Here is a 20,226-nt window from a genome sequence, read left to right on the forward strand (position 1 = left end):
TCTGCAAAAAGCAGAGATGGAAGTCCCAAGGCCACCAAACCGGACACCATCCACCACTTGGCTGTGCCCACAGATCCTGTCCATTAAGGTCATGAACAGAATCGGTGACAGGGGGCAGCCTTGCTGGGGTTTAATCACAACTGGAAACAAGTAAGATTTACTGCCAGCAATGTGGCTTGTCCAGTGTCCCCATTTCCAGAAATGATTCTGGGAATACAGACACTGGACAGCCGGTAACAATGAGCCATCGCCCCATACTCATGAAGGACTCCCCAAAGTATGCCTAGCTGAACACAGTCAAGCCTTCTCCAGGTCCACAACGTACATGTGGACTGGTCGGGCAAACCGCCCAAAACTCTCTGTAGCACGGTTACATGAGTGTAGTGTTCTAGTGTTCCACCACCAGGGAAAAAACCGGATTATTCCTCCTGGACCAGAGGTTCAACTAACAGCTAGCCTCTCCACTCCAGTACCCTAGAGTACACTTTTCCATGGAGGCTGATCAGTGTGTTCTCCCTAGTTGGAACACATTCTCCGGTCCCCCTTCATAGAAAGGAGAACAAACCCCAGTCAACCACTCCAGATCCACTGTACACATCATCAACAAAATGTTGCAAAGACTTATCAGTCATGACAGACCTACCACATCCAGAGCCTTGATCCATTAATATTCCATGTCTTCACCCACCTCTGGAAAGTTATCAAGGCTTTGCCAAAGGTGTTAATTGTAGACCAACTTGACTGTGTCTCTGCCAGACATTCTCAGCGGAATAAAAAACACTAAAGGTTGTTTTTTTTAAATCCACACAATAGTTTAAACCTGATGTTGTAATGCTCCCAGCAGCCTCTAGTCCACGACACCCCCTATCTTCAGCTGCAGCTGCACAGTTTGGCCTCCTATACTGTCAGTAAGACCACAAAACACAGCTTTCACTGGCTTCCCTTCAATCTGACGACCAACACACACCCTCGGCATTCTGGGTCTGGGCTTTCAAAGCTCAGAATAGGCTCTGTTTGGAAGGATTGGTGGTGGACCTGGAGCTCTGTACCCCAGGTTTAACTTCCAACCAGGGTTTCAGCTCAGTATTAAAAACCAATCAGTGACTGTTGAGCCCAGAAGATTGTTCCAGTACATTACTATTATCATTACTATTAATATTAATGTCACTATTACTTAGATATCACTCGTTCCTGTAAGAGGCCCAGCATTCTCTAGCTGAATGTGGAAGTTTTACTGCGGTGGTAACCTGATAAAAAAAGAAAGAAAGCAGCCTTAGACTTAATTGTGTGGATTCAAACATGCATATTTGACATGTTTCATAAAGGATTCACAGAAACAGAACTTTATAGGGCATCTTTAATGCTGTGTAATATTACCTTTAAGGTGGATTTCATGGAAGTCTTTATCCCAACAACCTTTGGAAAGACACTGTAACATCATCCATTACTAAAACATAAATAAGTAAAAAAATATCCCTGTCTATTTTTTAACTGGAATAAATGCAATGAAAGGAAATTTAAAACTATATCAAGAGTTCCCAGTGTAATATAATGTAGAGAGGAAAACACATTTCACTGACATTCTGTCTTAATTATTAGTTATATAATTATTTTCAGAATTTGATAGTTTTATAATAAACTCTATATATGTTCTATATAAGCCCAATGTGGAAAAAAAACCATAGGGGTGACCTGATTCATGAAAAATTTAAATGTGCTTCAGTAACAAACCTCATGAAAAAAAAAAATCAATCCCTTAAAATCAAAAGACGTGTTTTAAATGAACGGATAGACCGACTGATGTCCGCTGTGTCCCCACATGGCAGAGGGGGGGACATGGTAATGGCACTGACAGTAACGGGGCTGTAGAGAGGGGGCGATTCGGGATGTCTGGCTCTAATTTATGGTCCTAATAAATCCCCACTCTTTACCCTCTAACCCCTGAACCAGCCAGGCAGCTCCCTAAAATCTTAATCACTCCCCTGCCGACCCCCACTATGCACTCACGGGGCAGGGGAGACAGGAAAGAGGGTGAACAGTGGCCATATTATTCTGCTGTAAAACCAAATGGCGTCCTTGTAATCACCTAACCGCCCCATCAGCCAGACAGCCGCTTAAGCAGCCAGCCAATCAGACAGTCGGACAGTCAGACAGTCAGACAGAGCGCTGTGTGACTGGATGGTTTAGACTACCCTAACTCACACACATTCCTCCACATAAAGGTATCTTTGTTCCACACACTATGGATCCATTAAGACACTTATTAAATTTATTTAATACAGTATTATATCTGTTTATTATTTAAAGTAATTCATGGTTTTAGAAAGGAGAGTGAATTACATTTGACAGCAGTTAGCCTGGTGGTGACCTAATCATCACCTCAACTCCCAGCAGGAACATTTTGGGTTCTCCAGGCCTGTAGGGTTCAGGTGTACTGTACCCCTGTTTGCATGGGCTCTTTCTGGGTTCTCAGTCCGCCCTCCATCCACAGGTTAACCGGTCACAGAAGATGGGTGGATTGGAGACAGCTGGATGTGTTTTTCTGCAGCATCAACTTCAGAATGATGTTTTGTTTGCTATGGGGATTGAAATTAGACATCAGTCAGCAGTGAAGGACATAGGACCTTGTTATTGGCGGACGTTGGGGTGACCCACCCACCTGCTGCTGACAGAGCTCCTGACTGCTTTGAATCACTGCCTTGTAAACACTCTGTTTTCTCTGATGGACTGCGGCGCTCACCGACCAGCCGGCGTCCTGCAACTGTCTGCTTTGCCGTCACCTTGGCTCTGGACTCACAGACGGACTTGTTTCCTGACTCCTTGAGTCAGAGCAGATTTATGCTGTTGGCCCCGGTGATAACTCACGTCCGACACATTGATCTCCCTACAGGGGAGCAATAGAAGCCCTGGTTCTAGGATCCTGCTCTCCTCTGGAAACTTTGACAAGTTTACTGACACCTCATGCGTAGGTTTCCTTTTCAAGGTTCGGGTGAAAACTCATCTCAGAGGAGCAATTTGTTGCACAATCAGCATAAAATATGACTTATTTAACAAAACAGCTCAGAAGATTACACCTCCTCACTGAACAGGGTGATGAGTGGCGGTCCAGATGAACTGACCTCTCAGTGTGACTCCTGTCAGTCAAAATCTTTAGTGTGAGGTTATCCTGACTTCTACATTTCATTACATATTTAGTCTATCACTTTCCTAATTAGGTACCAACAGTAATGGTTTCAACACCTTGGCCATGAAAAACATTTAGACAGACAGCAGCTTTATTCTTACGATCGGTCATCATTCCTTTGACTCAGGAGAGTTTGTTTACAGGAGAGCTTTCACACCTCTCCTCCAATCAATGCATCCGCTACAGGTCCTTATCAGTTTATTGATCAGCAGTGACGTTAAGACAGAGCCAATCCCAGGATGTCTGCCCCATAATGACGGTCAGTTCTCTGTAAAACACATTTACAAATAAAAGCTGATTGATCGATACCAGTAGTTCTAAATTAAACCAAGACCATGATTTTGATTCATCTTAGTCAGGAGACGCATTCTTCACCAACGTGTGAAACATTCTTCACCAACATCACGTGTCGAAAAAACAGTAAAAAACACACTTTCTAGAACTTTCAGTCCTTCAGTTCTAGTATCAGTTTTGCTTTGATACTTTTTTTGTGATGAGAAAAATGTGAATAAAATTACACACATTTGAGTTTCCGTACTAAAGCATTAGAGACAGTATCTGAGGAGTAGCAGGTTGTATGTTTTGTTCAGTGATAGAGGTTCTTTGTTAGCAGTTTGTTGAGTCCTTGACTTTCAAGGACAAAAATACAAAGGATGCTTTTTTAACAGAGTGTTGTCTGAGAGACGGCCAGTCGTGAGTAAATCTTGGCTGTAAAGACGAAAGGAGGAACCCGGAGGTCTCATAAATCACTTTTAAAAAATGCAGCACTCACCCTGTTTCAGTGACAATGACGACCACTTCCTTCAGGGAAACCACAGCAGATAACCAGAAGAAGGTCAGACGACTGTCTACAAAGGAAGGTGGAGGGCGCCGTCACAAATACACATAAATTATTTAGGATTTTAAACTTTTATGCTCTTTTGAACAGACATCCACTCAAACCATCATCTAGAAATCTTAAATGGTTTGTCTCTCTGTCTAACCTAACCTGCCCTTCCCTGTCCCAAGCTGCGTGATCTCCCAGAATCCTCGCTGGTGAACATCTGGAGCTCCAAACCTCTGGTGATGTTTCTAAAGGTGTTTGACACTTGTTGGTAATCATTTAACTGATATCTGGGAATCCAACCTACTGGTCCAAAAGCACGATGGAGTTACTATGAAGGAAAAGAGAGATTTTGATAATAAAGAGAAACATCCTAGAAAACACAGAAAGCTGTCTGGGTATTCAGGGGGCCGTTACTCAGCTAACATGAATGATTCCCTCAAACAGCAGGCCTGTAATCATTCATGTATGGAACTCTGAGGATGCAGCTGATTGGATGTCATTAAAGTGAATGTGCGTCAACAGATGTGAAGTGAGACTATTACACCCTTCACTTTCTACTCAGAGGGCAGCAAATGATCCAGAAGGTCCAAGTGGCAATTAAGGCCTCTGAAGTTTTAAGTACTTCCTACTGTAAGACACAAACACACAACCGCACACAAACAGGGAGGGTTTCACTCTCACGCTGCATCTGGGATTACTGGACCAATGCGTTCTTTTTACCCACAAACCTTTGGGGGTTACTTTTCATTTCCTGTTTCTGATAAACAGGTCAGTAGTCATGGTAAACAAATTGTATTGTTGCTGTTACAAAGAGGAGTGGCTGAAAATAGGTTAGGTTAGGTTAAGTTAACTTAGGTTAAGTTAGACCAAGTTAGTTAGGTTGGGTTAGGCTAAGTGAGGTGAAGTTAGGCCAGGCCAGGTTATGTTATGTTATATTGGGTTAGGTTAGGTTAGGTTAGGTTAGGTTATGTTAGGTTAGGTTAAGTTAGGTTATGTTGAGTTAGGCTAGGTTATGTTAGGTGTGGTTAGGTTAAACTTAGCTGTTAGATTTCCTTAAATCTTCCTTAAACAAGTTCTCGTGTCGTTGTTCTTGAGGGAGACATAAAAATGCTCAGGCTGTTGCTCATGAGATGTTTTGTGCGTGAGTTTTGCAGCATGAACACAACAGAGAGTGACACAATACATCCTTTGAGGCAGTGAGTTGTGATGCTGTGAGCTTCATCGGTTAACAAGACAGGCTTTAAATGGATTACAGCACTAAGAGTATGCAGCTCTGTGGTGTTACAATACAGTTAATGCTAACGGTCGGACCCCCAAAAAGACCATTCTTTCACACTTCCAATGAGTGTCCTATAAAGGGTTAAGAGCGTGACTTTATAAAAATACCGTAATCCCTTGATTTTTAGTAGGTAGTCATGTGATAACAAATGTGCATGCTATTGGCTGACAGCATCCAGAAGTGCACTGCTTTCAGAGACTGACAGGACACAGAGCACTTCCATGAAACACAAAAGTGCTCTAAACAGTCTATCAGAGTGTGGGAAAAGGTAATACAGATAGAAGGTGGTTTAATATTAATATCGGGAGGGTTCATAAACCGTAAATAATAAAATACATAGATTTTCACTATATCGATGAATTTCCTTTTAGAGTTAAGCTGTGTCAATGCTCTATTAATGCTGGTACATTCATGACATGTGGACAAAAGCTTTCATTTTCAACACTCAGCAAGCAACACTGTCCTCTGTCCTATGTCCTCTGTTCTTTGGTCTCTATCCTCTGTAGTCTAGTCTATATCCTCTGTCCTCTGTCCTTGTTGGAATAAACAGGGATCTCTCTGATAAAGGCTATGCTTTTCCTGATACAGGTTGAACCTTTGAGCAGCAGCTGACTGAAGCTCAGTCCATCAGTCCATATCTGGAGGTACTAGAAACCTGTGAATCAGACATGGACTGACCCAAAACCCCCCAAGAGAAACCTTCTTGGGAACATTGTTTGCTTGCTTCTTCAGCAAACAAACATGTTGAACAGGCACCATTGTTGGGTGTTTGTTTACATGCCCTCGGTAAGTCAAACATGTTGTATCTGAGGCACACATGTTTCAGGATCCAGGAGATAAAGACTTCACCAGGGGACCCGTCTCCTGCTGAGAACAAACGGCATCCAGAAACTGACCTACACCAAGAACACAAGTCCTATTCCGTGTTCTACCAAACGCTGGCCAATCAAATCATGTCTGAACGTGTAATTCAGTGTCAGGACTACTGGGGTCTGTCCATTTATTAGGACTCTAGTACAGAGCTTTGTTTCCCTGTTGGAACATGGAGGAGGGGTCCAGACAGGGGGTGTCCTCCCCCCTCCAGCTGAATAGCAGTTTCTAGGTGGACCTGAGAGGATCCCAACAGGAGGTTAATTAAAACAAACCAGTGGCACGTCTGACAGACTGATAGCGGTGAACATCCAAGTCTCTGGAAGGGAAACATCTGCTGCTGCCCACCAGGACCAGTGTGGTGTGGATACGTCTCAGTGGTTTACAGTCATTTATCAAAAGAAAATCAAGTGTAATATAACGTGCAATTTATTTTGAATGGTATTTTATCGTATTTTATGTCGCTTTTTTAAACCAACTTATTTCATGTGTAACTTTAAGGACACTTGTTGCTCTGTTTTTAGAATGTTACTCCTGCTGGTGTCCATCTGATTCCCAGACAACAATCGTCTCTGCGTTGTCTCTGTTTATTCAACACTGACAAACGAACGCCACTCTGAAGTGGGATTACAGGCCAGTTAAACAAAAGCATTGTCAAAACAATACCATAATGATCTGACTGAAATGTTACAGTGTGTACCCCAGAGCAGGAGCTGGTGATCTGGGTCATCCATCCATTTTCATGTAGACAAGACTCATAATCATTCTGTCTGCAGCTGCTTCTTCCACTGTGGGGGTCACGGGGGTTGCTGGTGCCTATCCCAGCTGGCTATGGGTGAGAGGTGGGGTGCAAATTCAAACTCAAACACACACACACACACACACACACACACACACACACACACACATGCTCCGTTGTACGTTGTTGGGCTGGTTGTATCTGTTGTAAAGCAGCAGTGGAAGCAGCTGCAGCCTAAAATGATGCAGATGACAACAGCATTGAGCCAAAACAAATAAACACCAATAGAAATACACTGCAGGCTCTCCTTAATGATTGACTTCTTTCATGTTGAGTCTTAATGTTTGATCCACAATTGATGTAAACTATTGATTAGCAGCTGTTTTCATGCATTCAGATTTTTGAATAAGACCTGAGTGTTAGTGTAGGAATGGAATTCTTTAGCAGGACAGATGCTTACAGCTGATGTCCCTGTCAGTGATTCTTGTGTTTGTGCATCTCTCTGTTGGTTCGGATTTGTTTTGCTTTCAACACAAACCCTCTGGAGAGGATGAGGAGCAGCTGTTCTAATCAGAGGAGGGTGGCTGATGAGTCTCTGACCTCACACAGAGGTCAACCATAAGGTCGGCTTCACTCAGCATGTTCATAAGAGAGACTTGTCTGCTAGAATCCATCCAGACTCCTAGGTGATAGATAGATAGATAGATAGATAGATAGATAGATAGATAGATAGATAGATAGATAGATAGATAGATAGATAGATAGATAGATAGATAGATAGATAGATAGATAGATAGATAGATAGATAGATAGATAGATAGATAGATAGATAGATAGATAGATAGATAGATAGATAGATATTATCGAGACATAATATAACCCAAATAGGTGTGATTGCGACTACATTCAAACATGTTTGTGTTCATTCTTCTGAAGAATTGCATTGTGGGGGTGAGACAGTCTGGCGAGGGCCCCGGTGACCGGGAGGCTGGAGCTGTCGCCAGCGTCTGACCGAACAGCTATGGGTCAGTCTGAGCCAGACGGCTGAGGAGGACCAAGGTTTCCTCCAGAACACGTTAATGATCCGGAGACAAAGAGGCAGAGGTGAACGGACGGACGTCCAGCTGCTGCCGGAGTCACCAGGTTGTCCTCTGTCCCACAAAACAACAGGAGGAGAGAAAGGACAACCAGACACCATCACATCACTGAGCCACTGCTGGCTGGGACTCAACCCTGCAAAGGGTTTACATTAAATAAGTATAAAAAGAGTTGTGGAGACCTTTGTAGTCCACTCCTCATCTTTACTGTTGTGTGCGGCAGGTTGGATCGTGGGTAATTTACGCACCAGGTTCAACAAGACAAAATCTCTGCCATGCTACATGAGAGGAGATCTGTTCAGGTTCTGAAAAAGATTCAACATCTCCAGAGCTGTTATGGTGTTGGAATCAGACATAATCGGTGGACCCACTGGGAAATAATAATTGTTCAAATAAAATAAATAAAATGTGGACAAATGTATTCATTTTTTTCTGCAAAAGGACATCCTGAAAATTGAACTACGCTAGAAAAACGTTTGACGAAACATTGGATATTTGAGACAGAAATTCAAAAGTAAGATGACCCCACATCCTCTTACAGTGAGATGAATCTTCACTTCAATCTTAGTTTTCCATTAGCTCCTAAGGTCTGATGAAAGACACTTATACTACAATTACTACTGTTGAAGCACACCAAACTATTTATTACATACATCTGAAACTATCCCCAAACAGGGAATGTGGACCATTACAGCAAAATACAACAACTGACACAGACAGCTCAGTGAAAAGTGTGTGTCACTCCACCAGACATTCAAGGGCCGACAAGGCATCCCAAATTAAAGGAAGAAAGCTTTGTGTTAAAACTCTGATTAAACTCTGACTGACAGTTCAGCTGATAGTTGTAACTAAACCAAACCTCAACCTGCTTCCTTCAACACATGGGTCCCAAGGAGAAAGGTCAATTCAGAACCCGTAGTCTCCTCCTGGAGCTCATGAAGGTTTCAGTGTCGACCGGCTACTCAACTGAGAGTTTTGTCATCTGGTCCAAAACAAAGTTCTGTCAAAATAAGACCCACTTTTATTTTTCTTCCATGTGTGTCAGCCATTACACACAAACTGTTTCCTTACACCAACTGTATTAATATACAGCTGACTGGTTACCGGCCAGAGTCTGACTGCAGGTAATGAAATAAGTCCCACACAGGAAAGTCAGGCAAAGGCAAACAGCAAACAGCTAAATGCAAGAAGGACAGTCATTGTGCACTAAGGATAAATTAGCCAAACATTTATGAACCCAAAACTTACAATGGAAATGAATAGAACAGGCCCTTCTATTGCTCAGCATGGAAACTGAGTCAAATAGAGGCTTTCCTGTCTCAGTGGAGTGGTGGGTCAGACCGCCAGGAGCGTAGGACGGTAGGCGGCCGACCAGTGGACAGGAGAAAGAGCAGGAAGTCAGGAGCGGAGCTGAGACCCGTCTGGGCGGCTGAAAACACTGAACCCACTGTGACAAAGTCACTGTTTCACCACAGTCTTCAGCTGGAGCATGAGTTTAACTGTAAGAGTAGGACGAATGTGTTTAAGGTCCAACAGCTTCACTCAGAACAAGAAATCAGACTCCAATAAAAAGCTTCTGGCACCAGACCCCAAAACACAACATGTTCACTTCACAGCTTAGAGACCATGGTGGCTACAGCCTAGCTGAGGAGCGTTTCTGTCGTCCGTTGGGTCAGAAGGGCGATGTACTGCGGTGTGTTGACTTAGTTAAGTTGTTTTTACATGTGTGCTTTCAGTTTCAGCGGTTGAGATGATTCTACTCTCTGGATATGAGTGTTGAGCATTGGGGGATTTCTTTTGTAGTTTTTGTAGTTCTTGTGGTTTGGGGTCAACGGGTTTGGGTCTGCTGTTCAGCAGGAACTCAGGCCAGCAGAGGTGAGTTAGATGAATATCTGGGAAGGATTTTTCATCATCATCAATTTTTCAGCCTTTTCTGTGGGAGAGCTGAGAGATGATAGGACATGTTGGAGCTGGACGACTTTCAGGCTCAGACTCAGGTAACCCTTTAGCGCCTGAGCTAACCAAATTGTCTCAGATGTTTCTTCCAGGAGTGAGCAGAGAGCTGCCCTGATTATCCATTTCAGCGACGTTCTGCTGGTCGACCACAACTAATTCCCCACTGCCGTTGGCTCAGTTCAGGTCAAAGGTCCAGTCCAGAACTTCCAGACTATCAGATATACACATGACCTAAAAGACACAACAAGGTATAAAAGACATGGCCCTGTCAGTCTCAGTGTTTGTGCATGAAGCATATAAATGTGGACTTAAACTGCATGTTAAAGGTAAATACCAGAGTCTGAGAGACGCTGGATGACGAGCTGTTCTATGAGTATCTTACTGACTTTTATAGAAGCAGTTTGGCGCTATGTAGTCTTCAGGGCCAGCTGTAATCTCACTGTTGATGGTTTGGTTCTTTAGAGAGGAGCAGAGGGGCTTTTGATGAGGCCAGATGAGACACATTCCTGCTGGGCTCCTGGACTACAGCTCGCCACATCACTGCCTGCTGTCCAAACAAACAGGGCCTCCTGCGCCGAGCCACACCAAGCAATGCCAGGAAAAACCGCCTGCCTCTGATGGTCCCAAAATATAGATAGACTCTCATTTTTAACTATAGCAACAACATACTATTTCAGTTTACCTCGGAGTTGGTCAATATGTTGTGGCTCGAGCTGTATTTGTCGTTTGTGATTCCCGGTTTTCTTTGTTTGTTACTGCAGAGGTTTTAAATGTCACCGTTCTCTCTCGGAGACTCCTCCAACTTCCTGCGTGGTTTTGACTCGGTCTGGATGAGAGTGAAAGGTGAGAAAAAAGTACGAGGGAGGGAAATGTGCGACATAGAGGTTGACTGCTCGTAAAAACACACCACAACTTTTTTTTTTTTTGGATACACCATAAAAACTTTACTAGACTGTTTTCGTGTTCATGAAACGTCCTCCCACATGTAGTTAAGAGGGTTAGTCAGCGTCACAAAGAGGAGGAACCTGCTTAAAGAGTTTTTAAAAAAATCAGTGTGGAGAGATTTGTAGGAGTTTAAGATCGTATGCATGAGGGGAATATCAACGAATGGAGTTTGACGATTAATCATGGTCACTAAAAACACTAGAATTTTTTTTTAACAAACCTGTTTTTTATGGTTCTTAGAGGTGTGTGTGATGAAATTTGTCTGCTGTAAAGCCCCAAATGGCTTGTCCGGATCTATTTGAATCTCAAATGTAAAAACTGAGGTTTACATTTAAACAAATGATAGCATTTACATGAGCCCAGACTCAAACAGACAGGCAGACAGGAGTGATGTCCACCAACAGTAAGACAGGAAGGACCTGGGACACTTTTGTTCTAAAGGATGGGTTCGTGTGTATTTAAAGCATGTTTTTCATGACATGTTAACTTTTCCACCTTGGCATCTGAAAGTGGAAAACCAGAAAATCTGCTTTCACTGTCAACAGACAAACAAGTCAAGAAAAATCAAAGTTTAATTTTATTTTCCAGGAAGATGATGAAGGACTTTTATCTCTCCTGACATGCTAAGAGAGATAAAGGTTGTAATTATTAAAACACACTCACTTGAAAGCGTGAGACGTCGTGGGACGGGACGTTTCAGGACACCCGTTAAGCGGGTGCCCTGACCCTAACCCGGACGTATCCTGAGTGAGACCTGAAGCTGAAGGTCTTCATCATGGTTGTCACATCAGATTGACACGTCACCCCTGAGAAAGCCTGTCAGGAAGCAGACCGGGTCCTGGTTGGGGTGGTGCCAGGATGGGACGGTATGTGTGTGAGGTTCATGTGGGTCTTTGTGTCTCCATCTCTGTGACAGAGATGTCAAACTGGACAAAGCGTCTGGTTGGGGGCTGAACTCTGGGTCAGAGCTGGTGTGATGGGTGGAGGGAGGTGACGGAGAGTCACAGGCCAATGGCTGTGGGCTGTTGGTGTCTCCACCTGCCTCTGGCTGTCTGAAAAGCTGAGGAGACAAAAGCCTTTCCTAGATATGATGAGGCAGTCCTCTTTGTTTCATTGTGCCCCATTGGACTGACTTCAGTTGTGTCTGATCTTGGTGGTTCTTTCTGCTCCAGCTTGAGGGTCTGTTCGTCCTGAAGAAACCGGTCCCAACCAGATTCTCATTGACTTATCTGCTCTATACTAACAGTTCCTGTCACTATGCTTTACTATTTGACATGTTATGTCTTATTTTGATCTTGGCTAGCATGTGGGCTAGGTTAAGCTTGTGTTTGTGGCCAGTACAGACTGGCTCAAGTTTGGTACAGTCTGTTCCTGTGAAGGAACAGGATAATATGATACCAGTAGGAGAGGGAAATAAAGGTAAACACAGGTATCAGAGGAGGAAAGAGAATGGATGGAGACCGCCTTCATCAGTTTGGATCAGACATGTAAACAGTGCAGACTTTAGAATTTCATAAATCATCTTCACTGGACTCATGTCAGCCTGAAAGTTTGTCAGAATGTTTGATCTTAAATCTGTAAGTCATGATCTTTATTAATAACTGACTGCTTGAGTTTTGTCTTACAGAGGAAACACTCTTTATTGTTGAATATTCTCAAACAAGGATTACCATACCAAAGGAATGATCACGAAAAGTAAGACATCACAGGAAGCTGACAGATTCTCTCTGACATCATCGGTTGTTTAGACTGGTTGGTTCGGTCTGTTGGGTTCTGTTCTGTTTGGTTCTCTGCTGTCACTTTGGACCCTCCCTCCCCACCCCCCCCAGCTCCTGTCCCAATGAGGAACACCGTGTGAAGATAAACCTGCCAACGGACCAAACGTCTCCTTTTATGATGAACCTCTGTCGTCTGTCTGCTGAATGTCTCCACACTGACCAGCCAGCCTGCGTGCAGCGTCCTGATTGGTCAGCTCTGTCTGCTGCCAAGGCGCCACAGGGAGTCATATTGTGAGCTGGTGGGGGAGTCACTCAGACACCCCCACCTCAAAGGAGGAACTGGAGGGAGGCGGTTTAGCATTAGGTCATCTCCACCCATTCTCCTCTCCTCCTGACGGGGCTCCTCATAGCGGGAACCTGCCGGGCAGATTGACAACTCAATGGGACGACCCACACCCCCAGCATGAAACCCCCAATCCGCTATTTACCTCCCCTCTTTCTTTTCTCCCCTGCAGCCCACACCGCCCACCACCATCCTGTCTCCGTTGTGCCGCTTTGAGACGTAGCAACTCCAGTTATTTCACGTTAAACAGCCGCAGAAACGCACAAGAGGGTTCCATGAAAGGGTTCTGTTCCACACAGCGCCAGGAAGGATTCAGTTTCTGGCCTCCACTGGGATTCATGAATAACAATCTGCTTGTGTTCAAACACTACTAACGGAACAGGTTTCAGAATAAACACTGGTCCTCACACAACAAACAGAACCACTCCTTGTTAAAAGCTGTTCTCCACAGACAGGAGGTCCTCCAAAGCCCTGGTAGTCTAAACATCATGCTTTGATGGCCCCCACACTGAAGTCTTATCAAAACCCGGCTCACTCCATATACCTCATACTTCACCTGTGGGGACGGAAAGAAGGGGAACTTTCTCTTCACATCTCCCTTCATGCTCAAGAAACCAATAAACCTAACATTCCCCCCAGAAAGACGACTTCTTTAGTCTTCTGGTTGGTGTCAAACCACCAGATCTGGGATGTTGAGTTTGTAGCCAGAGGGACACAGCAGCGGTTCCGGATCTGGTCCTTGAGGATCACCATGTGGTGTGAAGGAGAACCGAAAGCCTGTCAAACCCTGAAGGTTCTTCATGTCAGATGTTTAGAGTTAGTGAAGCAAAGATTTGACCAATTGTGCTTTAGGTTTGGAAACTTCTTCAGTTTTTCACACATTTGTGCCTATCGTCATTAAAAAAAAATTTAAAAAAAGCTTCAGAAATGTAATGACAGGTAGTGGCCTTCCTGGAAAAGAGCTGTAAACTTTAGAAGAAAATAAAATTACATTTCCACTACTTTACCAATGACCACACACTATAATGGCATAAAACACCAAAACTATCTGCTGAAACTCTTGACTGTCCCGCTAAAAGCCTGACAGCGTTGTATTAAAACCGTGGCGGTGAATGGCTGTGACGTTGCCATGGATACCAGGTCCTGCTGCGAAGACGCCATCTCTACCTGTGAAGCCGTCAGACCTCCTCCTGGGGTTTGTTTTTCTCTCTCACACACAACCCGTAACTCTCCAGCGCCGTGGCCCTAAACCTTAGCCGGGGAGGCCAGCAGGAGGAGCATCTCAGCCGGGGGGCCAGAGGGCCGGAGCGAGTCCGAGGGCCCGGCGCTGGGAGGCTCTGACAGGGGCAGCTGAATCACAGCGGCCCCTCAATTCTGCACTCATTCTCTAATTAGACACTTGGAGAATCACCTCCTGTGGGGTTCAGCTCCGCCTCTGCTCCCCTGCAGCCAAAGGAGAAACTAAACGTTCTCTAAAGTTCAAGTTGGTTTTCAGCTGAAGGATGAAGGGCAGACAGACCCGTCTGGTGGGGGCAGCAGGTGGATATGGTTTGCAGCTCATGTTTGTCGTCTGATCACGAGGTCTATGTTGTTCCCTAGACTCAACAAACAAGTGAAGAATGGAATGTTTTATCCATGAAATGTTGGAGTTTACGTCTCCCCACCACATCAGTAGTGGTTTGGCCTCCCCAGTCTGAGATGTAGAGCACAGAAAAGGGATGGTTGGAGGTTTGCGCTCACAGAGCCTTCATCATAACGCCTCCTGTCTTAACACCTGCAGGGTAATACCACATGGAGTTCTTGGGTCGTTGTTGGATGACGCCAATCCTCCTGGACTGAACACAGTGGAAACGGGAAGGCTTTGAGGTAATAATGGGATGGTGAGCATTCACCCCCCTGATGGTCGGCGTCAACGTCCCAGTCTTGATCATGTTGGACCCGCCCCAGGTCTCCTCCCCAGTCTTTGTGGCTTTTTTACAGCAGGAGTTGGACTGAGGCATTCTGGTCAGTTTTCTAAGAAGTGACCAACAACTCAGAATCATCAACAAACGTTGAACAACACCCCTATCAAAGCGCACGATGCTAACAATCTGAGTTAGTGTATGGGGGAGGTGCATCGCCCACCACTGACGGTACACCACCCTCATTAGTGTGTCACCCCCCCCTCTATCCGCACCCCCAAAAGCCCCACTTTGTGAAAGCAGGTGCAGCTTTAAATGACTTGATATTTCTTGCAGTGTGCAGAGGGTGGCAGATTGTGATCCTACAACCCACATCTCATATACATAATCCAGCAGGCAGGCGGGCCCCTGCTCTTGTTGAATGGGGGGGGGACTCTCCCTTCCTCTGGGGACATTTCTGGGGTGAAAGAGACCCTCACCACCCATCCAACCAGGAGCCCGTGGGTGCAGTGAGAAAATGAAGACCTCTGCACCTCTCTAAATCCCCAGGAATTTCTCATTAAGCAAGGGTCCTGGGCTGCAGAGGACCCTCTGGGCCCTCACCTACCCCCCATGAGGGGTCTCCCTCTCTGGCAGGGAGAATGGAGTCCTCCACTCCACTTTGTGCCGGCTGCTGGCGGCCAGGCCTGTTATTCACCTTCTCTCTTTCAGCAGCACAAGAGCCTTCTCCCAATCATGCTTTCAAAGCCCTCAGGACTTCCTCTTCCTTTCATTCAGTTCATGTGTGCGTGTGTGTGTGTGTGTGTGTGTGTGTGTGTGTGTGTGTGTGTGTGTGTGTGTGTGTGTGTGTGTGTGTGTGTGTGTGTGTGTGTGTGTGTGTCTGATAAGACCAGAAAAAAAGAAAGAAAGGCATAATTGAATTTGACGTGGTTTTTTTTTTTTTTTAGCTATCCTGAGATATTTTAGTCTGGAGGCGACTGCAGGGAAGAAGCAAACTCTCATTTCAAAGAGTGTGTTTTTCTTATTTTTTCACACATTGTTCATGAGTACAAGTAGGATTAATGAGGATTATGTATATGAGGAGAGGTAATGAGTTTTGATGAGAGCGGAGAGGATAATTAGTGTAAGATTGTGAATGTCTCAGGAACTCTTCAGCTGCTTCTGACTCTTCCTGTTTTTTCTCTTCAAGTTTCTTTGTCCTCATATTTTTCTGGAACAAATAAAGTAGATTGTAAAAACGGTGGCAGGATGCTTTTGCAGTGAGAAATGTGGAGATTAGATGAGCCGTGCTGTTTCTGTACGTCATCCCTTTCAGAGGAGCTGGTACCCCCCCTGTGTGGAGAGGAGCTGCCGTTACAAGACGACTGACCTCACTCCTAACCGTCACAGGGTTATACACGAATGATCACGTTCCTGTAATAAGACATAGATTAGATTTAAATGGTATTTACTCCAGTTATCGCTCCAGTTATTTTGTTTTGCTTCATATTTTTTGCATTTAATGAAGTATTTCGTGCTGTAACTGACTCTGGTGTCAGCAGTCTAGGACAACATCCTGTATTGATATACAATACAGGAAATTAGTCCTCAACCAATGGGCATTAAGGTTTCGACAGGTTGTTAATAAGCTGATTTGTTTGTAAGTCATTATTTATTAAATTTCAATCTATAATCACCATTTGAGGTCATTTAAATGTCATTACTACTGTAAATACTAAAGTTCTATTCCCTAAGACTGACCAGAAACAAGAACAGGACATTAAAACATCCCATAATAAATAAAATCCTATCGTACCGTAATGTAACTTTAACATCTTTACCTCTGCTGAATGATTTTTTTTCCTGGGGGGTGTAGAGGCTAAGCCCAGCTTTAATCCACAGAGGTGTTCCACCACACTGACGTGAATGATGCGCTGATGTCACTTCCTGCTCATCAAAAGTCAGACACGCCCCTTTATGTTGATGATTCTGTTTTATTTTATTAAGTTTCTCAGTTAACTCAACCAATAGTTAACATCAACTAGCTTTAGAGTGAAGGAAGAGGAGGAGGAGGGAGGAGTTATTGTAGGTCAGAGTCAGAGTGGCCATCAGAGCGATGGTCACCACTATCTTCACCAGTCTTTGCTTTATCATCCATGATGACCAGTAAAGTATTCAAAGTGCAAAACCTGACTCCGAGATGCTCACAGAGACAACAGCAAACAACGACATGGGGGGGGGGACGAGTGTAGGTGTTGCATGAATGCAGAGGTGCTGCCCCCATGGGGGTTGTGTTAGACTAAGGTACTGCAGGACAATAGCAAGATATGTCGGCGCACGTTCGTTTGTAAGTTGAGGACTACCTGTATTTTCATCTTTTGCTTGTCATCACCAAACATCAACAGCTTTGACAGTTACCATATTTAACATGCTTAGCATATTTAGCCTGCAGTATAAAGCGGGTTGGATTCCCACCCTTTGCTGTCTGTCATCCTTTACTTTCAAGCGTTTGTCCATCCATCACTGTCTGCATGATGGAGAGCAAAACTCAATTAAAAATAAAATGTCAACAAACCGACTCACCGACAGGTGAGATGGCTTAAGGCTACCTGTCAGGTAGACAAGGCTGTCAAAACCAATGGAAACAGGAACCTGCAGCACAACTCAGACATGACTGAATGAATGAATGAATGAATGAATGAATGAATGAATGAATGAATGAATGAATGAATGAATGAATGAATGAATGAATGAATGAATGAATGAATGAATGAATGAATGAATGAATACTACACTGGTCATAAAAAGGAGAGGAGAGGAGAGGAATGAAAGTGAGGCTGAAAGGAAAAAGTTAATAGAGAGTTGACCCAGGACAGCTGACAGCTGAGTTCAGCAGGGGTCAAAGGTCACGGATTGGCAGCAGTGGGGGAGTGAAGAGGAATCTAAAACAACAGGAAGACGTGCGCGCACACACGCACACACACACACACACACACACACACACACACACACACACACACATATCCGGGAGACACATATTTGACTACAACCTCATTAGCTTGTGGTGTGAATGCTTCCTCCCACAGTCCTCATCATCACCGCTGTGTCTGTTGTGTTTCAGTGACCACATTGTTTAAATTCATAGAAGAAAACAGAAGACAAACATGTTCATTCCATCTGTGTTGTTCTGGTTATTTATGTTCATCCAAAGTGAAACAAGACGATAAAGAACACATAAATGCATCAGTGTGTGACATGTCGCCTTATAAAGTCATTGTTGTCTGGGGAAAAAACCCACACTGGTATAAAAAGATAAATATTACGAGGGACATGGTGATTAATGTGGAAGTCTGATGTTCACAGAGCTCCACCTTTAGTCCCCTAAAACAAGTTTTCAACGAAAATAGCCAAGCAATTACTGTATTTTGAAGAAAATGCAGAATGTCACAACTTGTTATTATGACTCATATATTATGTGTACAATGGGTGGATGGGAATTTTTGCAGAACAAATTAAACTCCTATGTAACAATAGGCACCGTACTGAGCTGCTGTAGGGGCTATAAACATATAGTTACAGATAGTTACGATTAAAAAAAGTTTATAAAGTTACAGCAATAATTTAACAGTATAATATCTTCACCTTTTCAATCCCAGTGATGTTGTAATTTAATTTAGTAATTATTTCATTTAATTTCATGTATCATGAGTAACAAATACATTTTAAATTTGATTTAATTTGAATAAATGAGTACATATGAATTATTACAGTCACCTCTACACTATAAAAGTACATGTACCGATAACCCACTAAATATAAAGGTTTCTAAATCAAGTCAGATGATAAATAAAGGGTCCTGCTGCCTTTAACCCCACCATCCCTCCATAATGCGTGTCAACAGGTCTTCCGGCCTGTGTGCGTGTGTTTAATATTCCGTTAGTAAAAATAATTCCCACTGTGGTTTAATAAAGTCATTTAAAACTTCTTAGAACTCTCTATCCGTCAAATCCACTGACGGCCCCATAGGCGATGCTGTGCTGCCCTCTAGTGGGAGAAACGCGTCCCGACAGAAAGGTAAAACACAAGTGTTATCCCATTATTACACAAGAAATGGTTGTCCTGTTAGTCCTATGAGAAGCTCTTTCCTGTTACAGCTTGATGAAGTGTAGTTGTGTGCAGTCTGGGAATAAAACAAAACTGAAAAACAACAGCTAGCTACACACGTTTGACCCCAGGGACCACGATCTTCAGAGGAAGGCTTTGATTGGTCGAAAACAGATGTAACAGGACTTCTAGTCTCACTGAGAACAAAAAAATCAAAGATTTCCAGAATTTACTTGTGAATATCACAAGACCAAAGTTGTTCTTACCAAAAAAGTCATATGTTTTAATAATGGAGTCATGGGATTTATCTGAGTAGTAGAGTGTTTGTTTCTCATGTCTGCTGCCCTGGATTACATCCCCAGCATCCGCAGCCCTATGGGGACACCAAAAATGGTAAATGGTAAATGGTAAATGCAGGGGATTACGGCATGAAGGGCATCCAGCATAAAAAACAGTGCCAAACAAATATGAACAGTCATCTAAAATGGGTAAAAGATGATACACTGGGGCGACCCCTAGCAGGACAAAAAGAATGGACGTTTTTTAATAAGAGAATTATCATAAGTAATGCATTAAATGACAAATATAACTGCATCTAACCTGGAGATGGACTGGCGCCGCCAGGTCCAATTTCCCTTGACACACCATATGATGACAACCACGGGTCGTCTGTGGTGCCCCAACGACCCTTTGGGGTTATGGGATAGATAGGCTAAGCTGGGGTAGGAAGACATACCTAAAGTGTCCCGCAGGTGGGAGTCACTTAGTCCTGATCTCAGGTGGTCCTTGTTCGAGTTCGTAACAGAAAGTCTCACCTACTTTTTCCAGAATTTTTCACCCTAAAAGATACAAAAATGGTAAGTCGACATTGATCTAATTTTCCAAAGGTGAAGGTCATCATCACATTTTTTTGTCCCTGGCTTCCTGAAAATACTGCTTTTTGTTTTGTGATTATATCTCATCAGGTTTCAGAGATGTGTACCCAAAAAGGTATAAAAGTGAATATTTGACCTTGACCTAGTTTTTAAAGGTCTAGGTTGTGATTTAATTTTCCTCCCCTTGCCTCCCTGAATATAACGCTTGTTATTTCATAACGCTTTTTGTTTCCTCTTTATTTTCCTCTAATCTGGTTCCTGAGATTTGTGCAAAAACATGCACCAAAGTTGAGATTTGAACTTGACCTACTTATGTCAAGGTGAAGGTCATCGTCTCATTGTCACCACCTTTTTGCTGCCAGAGTAGTAATGTGCTTTTTCTTTCATCTTTCTATCTACAACGGTTGTCA

The sequence above is a fragment of the Antennarius striatus genome, chromosome 13, assembly GCF_040054535.1.
Source record: "Antennarius striatus isolate MH-2024 chromosome 13, ASM4005453v1, whole genome shotgun sequence".
NCBI lineage: Eukaryota > Metazoa > Chordata > Actinopteri > Lophiiformes > Antennariidae > Antennarius > Antennarius striatus.